This window comes from Mycteria americana, chromosome 2 (genome assembly GCF_035582795.1).
Source record: "Mycteria americana isolate JAX WOST 10 ecotype Jacksonville Zoo and Gardens chromosome 2, USCA_MyAme_1.0, whole genome shotgun sequence".
In the NCBI taxonomy this organism is placed as follows: domain Eukaryota; kingdom Metazoa; phylum Chordata; class Aves; order Ciconiiformes; family Ciconiidae; genus Mycteria; species Mycteria americana.
In genome coordinates this window covers 46,087,130-46,101,380 of record NC_134366.1, presented here as the reverse complement: position 1 = coordinate 46,101,380, position 14,251 = coordinate 46,087,130, and positions in this window count along the sequence as shown.

Here is a 14,251-nt window from a genome sequence, read left to right as displayed (position 1 = left end):
CTCTTTGTATGCTTAAAATAGAATGCCAAGATTTTTGCATTTAAAAAAAAAAAAAAAGAAGCTATTTCTAGTATCTTTTTGTTTATTAAAAACATCAAGGACAGACACATAATAAGGATGAAAACACCTTGCTTTTATTAGCCATTTTTCCCTAGGCTTCTCTGTCTAGAACACAATAAAACAGGCAAATGTGAATTATATGGCTATCAAAAGATTTTGGTAATGTTATAAACCATAAGAATGAAGCTTGTATAGTCTTTTTCTTTGTAATCAATGAGATCTTGAGATAAAATTAGAATCTGAGATTTGGAATATCCTCATTTGTTACAATTCTTGAACATGATTTCCTTATTGCTTCTGCTCCCTCTTTTGTGTGCCTGATTCAAACAGCAAACAGAAGCCCTGCTCTAATCAGTTGATCATCCCATTTTTAATTTGCAGGAGTGATTTAATCCCTCTGAATTACAGAAGGGGCAAGTGACTTCATAAACCTGAGTAATTAGATTTGTTAAGCATTATTTTATCATGAGGATCTTTCCTAGAGCACATATCTACCCCAGGAAAATATTTGATTAAAATGTAATGGGTGAAACAGTATGCTGATTCTCAAATCCTGCAAGGTTCCTCCTCCTATGAGGTTTTCAATTCTTTTGCCTGCCACCAAAATCAGCATTAGAGAAGGGATATGACATGACCTCGTTTGCCAACATTGGTTAAAGGAGAACGTACAAGATGTATCAGTTATTCAAAACTAGTATTACAATTTTGAGATCGGGCACCTCTGGTAGTCTAACCTTTAATAATGTATGTTGCAAGGCTTCTTTTATTAAACATGGGAATAATAACAGTCAGATCTGTAATTATCATTATTGACTTGAATCAACAAAAGTCAGTCTTGAAAGGTTGCATGTTCAAGGGTTATAAATAGCCCTATTTGGATCCCCCTACTTTTTTTTTCAAGAAAATATAAATGTGATTAATGCGATTTAATAGATTTAAATACACAACATGGCTATCTCAATGGGGTCTATGAAACCACGAAAGACTTGCCAGCAATTTGAGTGAGCTTCTGTTTGAGCAGCAAGTGGGGATAAAGCTAGCAACATGAGGTTGCCACAGGCCTGAGCGGGATGTCCAACCCAGGCCTGCAGTGGAGCGGTGGGAGTCTTTTCAGTGCCTCTGACTCTTTTAGGCTGCTGCTGTTGTCTCCTGCGCATCCTGCCCCTGGCACCACCAGCAGGCACAGCAGTGGGTCCTGGTATTGACAGCTCCTTGCCCTGCCCCCTGAGGATGCAGAGGCTTTTGCTGCTTGTGAACTGCTCCCTACTCTTTCCTCCACCTAGACTCTTCATAGCATGTGTGACCTTTGGACATCTGAATATATGATGTCCAAAAGAAGATATGGCCTATGTGTGTCTCAAGGGAATGACATTTGATCACCTCTGATATGCAGAATATAATCTCTGGGAAGTGTCCTGTAGCCATATTTTGCTGCTTAAATTCAGTATTCCTTCTGCTGGCTTTGTTGTCTTTGCTGATGCCTTTAGGGTCTGAGCCTCACCTACTGATGTTGTTTTGAGCCTTGATGTTCTGAACAATGTGTTTTGCCAGCCAGCTAATGTAATATTGTTCCTTTGAAGGCATCAGATGCTGCAACTTGAGAGCCTAACTACTTCTTCACTTTACTGTATAGAATGATCAGTCTTCACCTTTGGTTGGCCTCCAGTAGCACAGCAACACTATTCCTCTAGGCATCAAAAAGGTAATGAATGCCCTTCAACCTCTTAATGCTTTTTCTTCCCTGTCTCAGTTACCTGCACCAGACTACTAATGTTTGAGTTCCATAGGTGATGTTGATACGAATAGAGGTAACCATGACACTTCAATTATTAATGCCCCAGGATCTGATTTTCACAAGTGCAGGGATCCTGCAGCTTTTGTTTACTCCATTTGGAGTTGGGAATTCTTTGTAATTCTAAAAATGGAGCCCACGGCTTCTCCTGGGGAAAAGACAAAGACAGAGCTAAAACTCTACTTTATGCACCTTCCAGGTTAGATTTGCAAAAGTATCTGGTAATTTTGAAAGCTTCCATCTTTAAGACCACCTAAAGGGCCTGGCAATTTTCTAAATAATTTCTAGAAGTTAGAACGATTCACAGGGTGTTAAGGTTTGCACACCAAAATTAGGCAGTTCAAAATCTTTGAGTCTCTTTTTGATAATTTTTTTTTCTTATTTGGAAAGCACCCTTGTTTTGAATTTTGGGGTACCGGAACGGAAAGAAAGTTTACGTGCTAACTCCAAAATGAACTCTCCCTCTCCCACTTTATTCTTTCATCCTTCAATTAAGGAATGTATTATTATTCTACTGTTCTGTTTTAACTATTTGTTTACGGCCATTGGTTTTCTGCATAGTTTAGAGGAGGTTCCTTGCTTGATGAAAAGGTTGTGTCTTCGTATAACAAACTTCAGGGAGGGGGACAGGTGATGAGAACAGAAAGGGCACTGAGGTGAACATTGCCATATCAACTTTGTGAGCAGAAGAGAGAAGATGCGGGTTCACAGCCTGGCAAATACAACAATTTAAGAAGAATGTTAATTCATTAATGTTTAAATGTAGTTCTTAATAGTTTATGTGCAACACAATGCAGTTGTGTCGTCCTGGCTGCTTTCAGAGAGGTAGGTATTACTTGTCTGTGTCAAACCTTTTAGTCTTCATTGCATACCACAGCTCATTATGGGGGATCATAACTTCAGGTGAGGTAACTTGACTCATTTATACACAAGCTGGGCAAGAAACCCATAAATATTTAAAACTGATGTATATTTACTAGTGTAATATTACATATAGAATTAGTTGTCTGGTTTGTCTGCCAGCGGTTCAAAGCTTGCAGTTTAATTATCATGTTACCTAAGTGGGATGGCCAGTGTTTTTAATCTATTCATGCTTCTGCCCTTTCCTTCAGCTTCTCCTTAAGCTCTTCTGAGCTCCTTTGTGACCCAGATGAATTGAAATCTTGTCAGCTTACTGCACTGACAAATGAAAATAGGTGACTAATGTTGATTGTCTTTTGATATTTCATACTCTGCTTGCCAAGAATGTCTCGTGTACTGCGATCATTTAAAATCCTACACACTCAGGATAGTCATGTTTTTCATAGAGACTGATTGCAGTCAGTTGACAAAGAATATAATCTTGAGCAGATGCTCACCAGCACTCACCCCTTCTTCTATTTACTTAGCACAACAAGCAATAATGAAGTAAGACCACAAAGGACCATTTAGTCATATGATCTGATCTCCTCTGTATCCTATGTCATCAAATTTCATGCATGTACAAGCACTGAGGGCAGTAACCTGCATTTGGCTAAAATCTGTCTTCCAGAAAGATATCTTGTCCTGATTGGGGGACATAAAGCCATTAAGAATTTCTTGGTGCCCTGGTTAGCTTGTTCCAGTGATGTATTGTCACCTTAAGAAGAAAAATTGTGTGCTTCATTTGAATTTGTCTGACTTCAGTTTCTACCACAGCTTCTTGTTATGCCATTCTTCCCTAGGTTGAAGAGCCCTTCAGAATTCAGTATTTTTTTTCTCCATAGAGGTACTTATATGCTGTAATCAAGTCAATCTTTTTGATACGATAAACAGATTGAGCTCTTTAAGACTCACTTAGCAGCATTTTTCTTCAATTCTCAAATCACATTTTCAGCTCTTAATCTGCCCCCTCTCCAATTTTTCAATGTTTTTTTCAAAACATGGGCAGGAACACAGTATACAAGATTGGTCTCATCAGTGATATATCCAGAGATAAAACTACCTCCCCTACTTCCTAATCCCCTGATGCAGATTAACCCTTCCTGTTACCAGTGTCAAAGCGAGCATTTATGATGAGTTGGTGACCACAACCCCTAAATCTTTTTCAGCAAGTGCCATCTCCCTCTCAGTACACAGCACCCACAATCCTTCATGCTTGTTACAGGGATTTAGTTCTAGTAAATGTATTTTTTTGACAAGGCCCAGTTTGCCACTCAATTCAGACTACTTCACGTGGTTGTTTGGTCCTTATTACCTTTACCGTTTCTCTCCTCTTTGTGTCATTTTCAGATGTGACCCCCTTTTCACAGAAACATACCTGTTCGATGAAGGTTCCTTAATGTCAGTTACTTTTTGTCATCAGTCATTTAGGCAAGTCTTAGTCAATTTAGCATATGCTTCAATGATATCATGGGGTACGACATTTTCTTTCAGACTGTCTTAAAGGCCTAAATCATCAATATGCACTTAACCAAATGAGCAATCTCATCAAAGAATGAATTTAGAGAAGTTGGATTAGACCTGGTCTTCATAAAAAAGACCAGAATTATTTCTATTCCTTTCTTTGAAATTTTTAAAAATTAAATCTGTTATTCCCATTATTATTTGGGGTTCTGATGTTGGCCCGTATTTTCCTGTCATTGCAATTGCCCGTTTTTGACTACTGGTATAATGTTAGCACCCCTTTGGAATATCACAAGTATTCTAAAGTTTAGTCTAAAACAGGTGAAAGAGCCCAAGTATCTGTTCTGGAATTGGGAGTAAAAGTTATCTAAGTTTGCTTATAGGAGAATGGCCATGATTCCTATCTTTCTTAATTACTAGCAGGCTGGAGCAGTTCTCCATAGTCCCCTTGAGATCCATCTACTTGTTTCTTTTGTAGCCCAGAAGTACTTATTGAACATATTTACATTTTCCACATCAGCACAAACCCAATTATGAACTACATTTACTGATGGGCCAGAATCACCACTGGGTTTTCTTTTATTCCTAACACACTTAAAATGTCTCATTTGTCTAGCTCTTACAACCACAGTGGTTTTCCTGCCTATTAACTTCCCTTATCAATTTTTGATATTGTAACTTGTAATTTATATAAACTGTAATTTATATAATTTCTCTTCATTTTCCATTTTATTTCTAACTGCCACCTTTGAGCTCTTATTGGAAAGTTACTGCCTTCTGTGATGGCAAAATCATAGTGGTTTGGCCATTTAATAGAGTCTTTAAGGGAGCCCCTTTTTTTGGCGTTCTCACCTTTTTGCCTTGTCAGTTCCCCTTACTGTTTTTCTCAGTTTGTGGAAATTAGCTCTTTTGAAGCAGCAGAAATACATAGTTTTGATTGGGGCTGTCCTTCATTTACCCATGATGAATGCAATCAGGCCACGATTGCTTGTTCCCAGGCACCTACGAACTTTTAATTTAGTGATATCTACCATTTTTATCTATCACAATGACATTCGAACACTTATCTCTTGCTGTGTAGGATATCTATTGGGCTACAAAATTACCTTCTGCAAGTTGTAGAAGTTATTAATGACTTAGGAGAGGCTGCACTTGAAGCTAGAAAAGGGCTACATTTGTTTCCTCACAAACAATGAAAATTAGGATACTACGTGTGAATAAATGTTTGATTCATGCCTGAATATTTCACTAGCTTCCAAAAATCTTTGCCAAACTTTAATCAGGTCTGAATTTTAATGGAAGACATGTGCTTTTGCAGGCTTTGGTAGTTAATTTTTGGACACTTTCAGACCTTCCTGTGACAACAGCACTAATGGCTTTTGTCAGAAAGAAAGCTCGTTTTCCGTTTTTTTCTTAAAGGTAGCAATTACGAGGAAATAAGAGGGTGAGAATTAAGAAGGCCTGCGCGGCGTTGAATGGGGCTGGTGTCCTGGAATAAACTGGAATAAGGAGGTCAGCCACAACTCACTCGAAGGCCTTAAAATAGCCCTGAAGGGCCGGCGGTGCCAGGCCGGGCTTTGACGAGCAGCAGCGCGCTGGCAGGGCTGCGCCGCTCGGGCAGCTGCCTGCGGGGACGGGCTGCCTGCGCCTGCCGCCGCCGCTCACCCCCGGGAAGGGTTTTAAGGCACCGGGTCAGGCTTTGGAGGCACCGAAGCAAACCCTGTCACAAGCAGCGACAGCAACGAACCCCCGACTTCGGGAATAAGGGCAGCTCCCGGGTATTAAAAACTTCCTCCTCATTTATCGCAGCCTCCCCGCCGCCGGACCCCGCACACGGCGGGCAGCCGGGCAGGGAAACCCTGCGGGCGGCTCCCCGCTCCCGTGCCCTCGGCCGTGCCCCGTCACCCCCACCCCGCCGGAGGAGGCGGCTGGCGGCGGGCCAGCGGCGCCCAGGGTATTAATAGGCGGCCCGGAGGCAGCGGCCGGGCGGCTGCCGGTGTGCGGGGCGAAGGCGGCAGGCTCGGCGCGGCACAGGACGGCTCGGCGCGGGAGCGGCCAGGGCCACGCCGGGAAGGTGCCTCCCCTCCCCTCCGGTCCGCACCCGGCTCCCACCGCGAAGGCGAGATGGAGGGTAAACGCTGCCGGGGCTAGAGCCGCCTGCTCCCTCCCCGCTTCAGCGGGGCTGCGGCCGGCGGGGCGGCGCGGTCCCGGCCGGGCGGAGGGGCTGGGGGGAGGCAGGGAGGAGGGAAGCCTCTCGCTCTCTGCCCCGCTCGGGGCTTTTAACCCCTTCCCCTGCCGGCCGCCGGCTTGGGGGGCTCCCGGGGCCTCCCCGCCACGGCTGCCACCGCGCCCGGGGAGGAGAGGGACCTCGGGGCTGAGAGGGGACGCAGGGTCCCTTCGCAGCTCAGGTGCGGGAGGGGCAGGGCTGCCTTCGTGGAGGGCTCCCGCTGGTGCAGAAACTTCCCCGGTAATGCGTGGAGACGGGCAGAAACGCTGCCTGCTGAGTATCTATCCATAACCTCCTTTTATTAAAGTGCAGCAGTAATGTAGCCAGAATGGTTTAATAAGGTAAAGAGTTTGCAACAATTATTATAAAAGCATTGCAGAACGGTATTTTTGTTGAAATAAATGATCTTTAAAGAATGGTGCCTTTTATTATTTTCCTTTTATTTTTTTTTTTTTTTCCCAGGCACCAGAATAAAACAGGCATGGCAATACAGTGATTTGCTTTGGAGCAAAAGGTTTCAGGAAGGGAGAAGCTAATCCTATTTTATAAATGTATTATCAAGTTAACTTGCTTACCTGCATTAACAGGCAGGTCTTGCATCATTATGTAATGAAAAATAAAAGTTGACCATATGTCTATGAAAGTTGGGAACATGGAAGACCTGTGGCTAATACAATAATGAGACATCTGTAGAAGCTTGGAAAATGAGAAGAGATTAAACTGTGGTACACTTAGGCTTTAGGTATGCCATTATTTGCAAGGTTAAGAAAGAGGAATTCCTTGATCTTGTGAGTGGAAACTGGTTGCGAAGTCAGAAAATAGGAAAAGTGTTTGCAGATGGCAGTCCCTCCTTCCACAAGATGAATATTCTTGATAAGAGTTTCTCCACTTGTCCCAAATTGGGTATCTCTTATGAAAACAGTCAAAAAGCTTGGGATCTAGTAGGTTTCTTTTAGTTTTACCCTAAGCATGGATGACGTACTAAAGTTTTTACTTAGAGGTTGAGAAAGTCTCCTAGCTTTTCTCCAAAAGTTCAGTGTCTTGCATTCATGGGTGACCTAAGTCATTAGCACTCTGTTGGTGGAAAATCTCCAAACAGAAATAATATATTTGAAATTGAGAGAATATAAGAACTCCAGAAACTTAATATTTAAGGACAATGATTCCCTTTTTCTTAATTTGCTGTAAATTGAATGAGCTTTGTAAAGTTACATGACAACTCTAGTATGCAGTAGATATGTTCTAGAGTGCACAGTAGCTTAAGGCTGTACTGTATGAGTGGCAGCTGCTCCAAAAGTGATTCTGTTCAGATGCAGCTTATCTTAATATCCTCTGCCAAGACAACACCAAAGATAAGCTTCTAGCGGTCACTGAGATCCTGGTGTTCCCTTCAGCTGAGTAATAGCGTTCTTGTTCAAATATTGCCCAAAGTATGCTACCAAAAGTCTAATTTCCTTCCAAAACCATTGGCTTGTGCTGGTAAGACAGAATGAGTCTAGTGATAATACGATCCCCATACTCATTGCTGCAGGTTTTTCAGCCCCTCTACCTTCCTTATGAGTAACACCTATAACTTTTGCCTATTTTCCTCTCATCACAAATTCTTTAGTCTCCCTGTCCTCTCTTCTTCCCTTTACCTTTGGTGATTTGCTGTGTTTTCTGTCTGGTGAATGAACTTCGCATCAGTGGGGTGGTGAAGGAAGTTGGGCTGCGCTGTAGCCTTTGCTGGGAATGTTGATTGTAGCCTGATTATTTGTGGGGTTTAGGCGATTTGGGATCTGGGGAAAGATTTTGCTTGTTATTCAGAGCCATTGGAGAAATGAGGCTCACGTTCTTGAGGTGGTAAGGTCTTTGCTCCCTCCTGAAAGCTTTTTTTCTAGCAAGTATGCATCCACACTTAAAACCAGATCTTTCTGGGCTGGTATGTGCAGTCGTTCTCCTTTCGGTACTGATTTTATGTGCTCTAGCTGGATCTTGTTAAGGTTGTATGGGAAAACATCTGGGAGACAAAGACTGAAGGGCACTTGCCTGTTGCAGCAGTTGCATCGTGTTTGCTTTGCACAACTGGAGCAGCTGGCAAAGTGGACACAGTTGCAGTGGAGACTTGGATGTGTTTCCCAGTGCATAGAGTTATCCTTGCAGTGGCTGCTGTGGCTGTCAACGCAGTGGAACCGCTCTTGGGTGGTGACACTGATTTTTAACACCCTTAACGTATCTGAAAGTGAGCACTTGTGAGGTTCATCTTGCTTGTTGCTCATTGAGCCTAATTTCTCTCAGATGTTATCACCACTGTCCACAAGGGCAGACTTACTGACTGCAGGGATGGGTAAGAGGATTCTTTAGCCTATGCCTCCACCAACACAAAACATAGCAAAATCCCCACTCATATGTGGGGACCAAGCTGTAGATTCCTGCTCCTTAGCTGCAGAAATGGGTCTTGACTGCATATATCCTTCAGTCATTTGGCATCAGGGTAGCTTTCCAAGGTTGTTTTGGCAGGGAGAAAGCCTGGAGAATTCTGTATTTGAAGAGAAAAAAATAGGTGAGATGTTCCCTTGTGGGGCATAAAGGCTGAGTCTAATAAGCAGAGTCTCAAGCAAGTTGTTACTAGCTCATCAAGTACAACAAATAGTCAGAGCTGGAAACCACAAGAGGAAGGGAGCAGCCAGCATTTATGCAATATGCTGCCTTTTAACTTCTGAATTGCTGGCTGCTCAGTGTGTATATGTTAAGTTTGGGGCATTATGTGGTTTGCATCTGCCAGCAAACTGGGGAGATGAGTCAGCAAACATTTATTTCATGTAAGATGTTGCTGTGTTGCCATCTCAAACAGGTGTAATGTGAAGCATGGTAAAACATACTGGAACTTAGGGTGACTTTAAGGCTCTGGTAATATGACGCTTGGCTTAGTATTTTGGTCAGAGCAGAGGGACAGGATCTCTCCTGTGTCTTAAAATCTGATCTGATAAAAAAGATACTAGGATCTTTGCTAATATCACTTCATCAGGGGAAGGGAAACATAGGTTTGCAAGAAATGAAGTTTGCACCAAATAAAGCCATTCTGTGTGAGTGCATTCATTGTGCTTTAAAATTAATAAGAATTTTCTTGGCAGTTAATGAACATTTAGCGAAGAAGCTTAATTTGACATTTGAGAAGTTCAATAAATAATTTTTCTTTCTTGATTAAGACATCTTTTAAGCTGTCACTTACACAACCAAGAACTGTCACTTTTTTATGCATTGGGGATCTTGTTGCATACTGATTTGGCTATTATTGCCTATTAAACAGTTCAGATTTCATGTGCCTTAATTTCCTTGCCCTTGATTATTTTAAGCAGCTTGCTTCTATAAAGACCATTTGTGTTTCCATAAGCATTTATTACATGTTCAAGACACAAAAAATGGACACATTGAAATACATGTCTTTGTATTTCTCTGACTTCCCCACCCTCCCCGGCTGCTGCAGTCAGATTTGGGATAGTCAGTCCTAATGCTCATCCCAAATGTCTACAGAAACTACCTCTTCAGGCTTTGCAAAAACCAGAAGTTAAATTTCTTATGGCCTTTTTGCTTTGTATCGTGTCACAAACGGTGGAGGTTGTTGGAGGTAGTTGTTTGTAAAGCATTGATAGCTCAAGGATACTCAGCAGTTCATGGCTAAATTTGGGCCGCTTCCCCCCTTTTTTTTATTCTCGCACACAAGTTATCTTATTTTAACATTAAAGGGGTTTATACATGTGCAATGAGGGAAGAATAAATTTAAAAGGCAAATGGTTGTTGTTTTGTGGTATGTCAGTGGAGGTTGTTTCTGTTGATGATTATTGTCAGAGCTAGTCTAAAGGTAATAAAAGGTGACTTTGACCTGGTTCATATGTATGTATGTCCACCTCTGTCACTGTTTCTTGAGTATATGTGATCTTGATATTTTTTAATGAAAAACTTGTCAAGTGTCAGCAAATAGAGGTGTCTTTAAAGAAAAAGTCACTGGACCAGAGGTTTTTCAGTGCCATAAATATGATGAGGAAAGTGGTTCTTAGTGACCAAGGTCTTTTGTCAGTGAAGTAGCAATAACTCTACAAAGTAGCTGGTTAAATCTAGATAATTTGGAAGAGCTTTTGGCTCTAAAGCATGGATGTCCCTGCCCTTTGTCACGTCTCACCTTATGTAAGCTGAAAAGCCTCATAAATATGATCTTATCCATTGGCAAATGTCAGGGTTTCAACAAGAAAGGTTGTCTTGTAAGCAGCGTGGCGTCCCTCCACTAGTTATGCTGCAAGACAGCTTGTGTCTCATTGAGCCTCTTAAACTCATTTTTCTCAAGCAGACCTACTCCATTGTTCAGGGATTATTGAGCCCCCTTTGGGGCCAATATAGCATGTTCAAAAGCTGTTACACCTGCCTGAAGGGGAAAAAGCAAGCAACAAATGCTGTATGTACCTGGTATTTGGTTGCAATGACAATGCTGATCTCAAATGGCTGATTAAAGTTTTGGCATGGTCAAAAAAAAACCCAAAATAAGTTATCCATCTTCTGTCTTCCTTAAAGGAAAAATGGAAGACTGGGATCACGGGTGAAGTCACACTGCAGTTTGTGTGAGGACTCTCTTTGGGCCTCTTTCAGCTGCCTTGCCAGGGCAGGGATCACACGGTCTCATTGGTGAGCCCTAGCATGCATAGCATGGTCAGATCTGTGCTTCTACCAGGCATCATCCAGGCTGTTGCCCTCAAAAAGGACTGCCAGTGTCTTCAGCTGGGACTTGCCATGGTGTATTGTCACCCAGCAGCTTGGCCTCTTGCAGCTCAGGAGTGGTTTCCCAAAACCCCATGAAAAAATCAAGGCAGGCACTATCTGAAGTGATGGGTCCAGAGCCCTGCCGGGTCCCTCATCTGTGTAACTGGTCTCTGCTGATCTGACCAGCAATGTTATAACAGTCTGTGCAAGGCAGCTTGCTCCATTTTGAAAGTGGATTGAAGTACTTTGCTATACATAATATGCTAATAAATTAGGAATATCTACACAGAACTAGTTCAGAGGACCTAGTGGGCTGAAAAGTCACATCCGGATTTACTATGCACTAGCTTCCCTGTGTTAGTAATTAAGGGCATATCTCAGAGCAATGTTGTAGGCATGAATTAGTGAGCAGTAATTGGAAATCCTTTATAGGAAACAGAAAATATGGAAATGTTTATTATGTCAAGAAAAAGTGAGGGGAAAAAAGTTGTTTTGACTGTAACTTGAATGTAGAGGTAAAACTTCCTAAAATGAAATTTAGACTTTTCATCTATTTTTACATTTTAACTTGCATTGAATCCCAGAAAACTCAGTTTTAGCAAATTACTGCTTTCTTAGTTGATTTTTGAAAGACTGGATTTAAAAATTGTTTTTGTTATGACTAAAAATATAGTTCTTGCATGAAATTACAGGCTGTCGTGGACTCTTTTTAAATCAAGTTGCAGGACTTCCATTTGGAAAAAAAAAAACCCAATTGCATTTTCACTTCAATTTTTTCCAGTGGGAAGCAGTGAAATCTCAGAGATTCTTTATATTCTATGTGGGTGACACATGTATTCGTCACTTCTGTCTGAACTGAGCCTCCTGAAGGTGTTAACTTTGCTATACCATGTACAGTGCCTGTGGTTGACTTGGATGTTGCAAATATATTCACTTTCCTCCAGAAAAAGGAATGTTCATTAAATGTTCATTATCAATGTGCAACTTCTAATTAAAATAAAAGCCATTTTGTTTCTCAGATGCTCCCTACACTCTTGGCAGATGTTAAAAATTAGAACATGCGATCTGAGAGAACCTCATTGGGGTCAAGGAGTTGGGATTTCCATTTCATAGTTGGTGTCTGCCGTTTCTCAGTTTCTCATCAAGGTGAATTCCAATTCTCGACAGCCTTTCTTCCTAATTTGAAAGGTTACAGCATGAATCATTCCTGCAGTTACTTGGTTAGGGCATTGAGAAGTCATTATTAAATATTAACATCAATTCCTGAGGTTTGGCTGCATAAAAATTCCTGATTCGTGTTTCTTAAATTTTGTTTGCTTCTTTTATTTTGTTTATTTTTTTTTTTTTAGCATATCCTGCCTAGTACTGTTGTGTATAGCAAGCGCTTGGCACGCAGTGAATGGGCACGACATGTCATGAGCATTCAACTAATATGGGTGCCCCGTCTGGACTCTGGGAACACCTCTGAAAGCAGAACCTCTCTCCTAGCACAGAGATTCCCTTGCATTCCTTGTCAGATATTCGTCACTGGGTTCCTCTCCAGGTTTCTCTCTCTCTTCCCAGCCTTTCCTTTCAGAACGGGAAATTCAGGTGTGGGACGGAGACTAGGACCCGTTTGTTGTAGTGTGGCTGTTCAGTACGAGCAGTGTGCTCAAAGAGTCTGTTGAGGGGCCTTTGAGCCTGGACACAAGCACTTTTGTTTTCCTCGGGTCCTGCTCTATAAAGGTCACGTTTGCATTTTCACAGACAGAGGATTCCTGTGTGCTGGGGGCTCTTGCAAACCTTCTGAAGGGAAGCACCCAACTTGTTGCCTGTCCACAGGCCTGGTCCATAAACTTGCAAAACAGGAACACATAGTATAGGGGCAATTGCATGAGCCCTACCATACTTGTGCCTACTTTTTTTTTTCATATGGATGGCTTTGCTGGGACACCAAGTCAACTTATATACTGGATTCTAAGAAACCTGCATCTCCTTTACTTGGCAAGAAGCCTGGGAAATCAGTTAACTAAGAAACAATGTATTTTGCCTTAAAACTGGAGTGGCTTTACTTCAGTCGTAGACATACAGAAAGCGGTGATTAAAGAAACAAAAGTGTCTTTAAGATTATGTATGCTAAGGGACTCAAATAGCTGCACAGTACAGGACAGGTTTGTGTTTTAATACTTTGATACATGATATGGCACCACAGTAATCCATTAAACATGGTGTGGACATGGTGTGGAGTCTTGACACTGAAGTTCACTTGTTTTCTTTTGCTGGACACACTGAAAGAAAATACTGAGGTCTTCTGAAAGATGAACCATGACTAGATCATACAGAATGAGAAATTTAAAATTTGTTTCTGATTAATGCTGGCAATTATTATTGCATTTATTACAAAGCAGAAATCAGCCTTTGGTCAAAGCCAGCCTTTTGCATTCACTTGAGTGGTCAGTGGTGCTAGCACAGTGTAAACTGAACAGGATTTGGCTCTGGCATTCATGCACAAGCTACTCTTTCACAACCACCCCCTTCTGTTTCTGCCTTTTCCTTGTGAGCAGTAAATCTTTCTGGGCATTTTATTCTACTCTCCCAAATGTTGTCAGAACATGCCAAGTACAAGGCTCCAGCCTCTTTTTGTAGTGCAAGAATTTAGCAGTGAAAGTTTCTACGTGTTTATGGAAACACAGATGCAGCTTTTAAAATACTTGGTAGCGCTTACATAAAGATATAGAAACATCTGAAAAAATGTTTATTTTTCTGTACATTATTTCAGCTCCAATTTATGTTTTCTGCTGAGAAAATAATATTGATCACAAAAATGAAATGCTGGTTGGAAATCCTTAGGCTTCTGTAATAGAATATTTCATTCAGGATGAAATGTGAGGATTGCGGGCTTGATTCTGCTGCTGCTGAAGCCAGTGGCTAAATGCCCAATTGCCTTCAACTGCAGCAGGATCGAGTCTTCTCTTTTGCAGAAGGATATCTTGAACAGTCAATAATTCTTAATCTCTGATTTAAAGCACTTCCATTTGGTAAAGTTTTAGTTCTGTCTCAAGCCTGGAGCCATTTGGCTGAAATTGCATTTGATATAC